The 343-nt window shown below is 34.7% G+C and overlaps 1 pseudogene; it reads right to left on the bottom strand.

Annotated features, from left to right (window-relative positions):
- Nucleotides 1–217: 217 nt before the first annotated feature.
- LOC103207253 overlaps nt 218–343 on the bottom strand; it is a 668-nt pseudogene continuing 542 nt past the window's right edge.

The following is a 343-nucleotide window of genomic DNA, read 5'->3' as shown; positions in this document are numbered from 1 at the left end:
AGTTTGTCTTTATTTTAATTACCTAATTTCCCAAGATAAATGCAAAATGATTCTAATTCCTACTGATCTGGATTTGACTTTCATATGGCCAACAGATGTGTGAATGGGTCACTATATATACATATTTGAATAGATGAATTTCATTGCATCTGAAAAATGTCACCCATAGGTCATTGGAATCATCTGGCCACATTTCTAGCTAGACAACTCTTAGATCTTACTCATCAGCCTGTGGATCAGTTCCTTTTTCAGTGACATAGATACCATCCAAAAATTTGTGGCTGTCCTTGTTTTTAACCATCATGGCTTGCTGAATCAAAGCGAGGAATTTGATATAAGTTTA

Source organism: Orycteropus afer, unplaced genomic scaffold, assembly GCF_000298275.1.
Source record: "Orycteropus afer afer isolate SDZICR_OR568_19922 unplaced genomic scaffold, OryAfe1.0 scaffold00360, whole genome shotgun sequence".
NCBI classification, from domain to species: domain Eukaryota; kingdom Metazoa; phylum Chordata; class Mammalia; order Tubulidentata; family Orycteropodidae; genus Orycteropus; species Orycteropus afer.
This window is presented reverse-complemented; position numbering and strand designations above follow the sequence as displayed.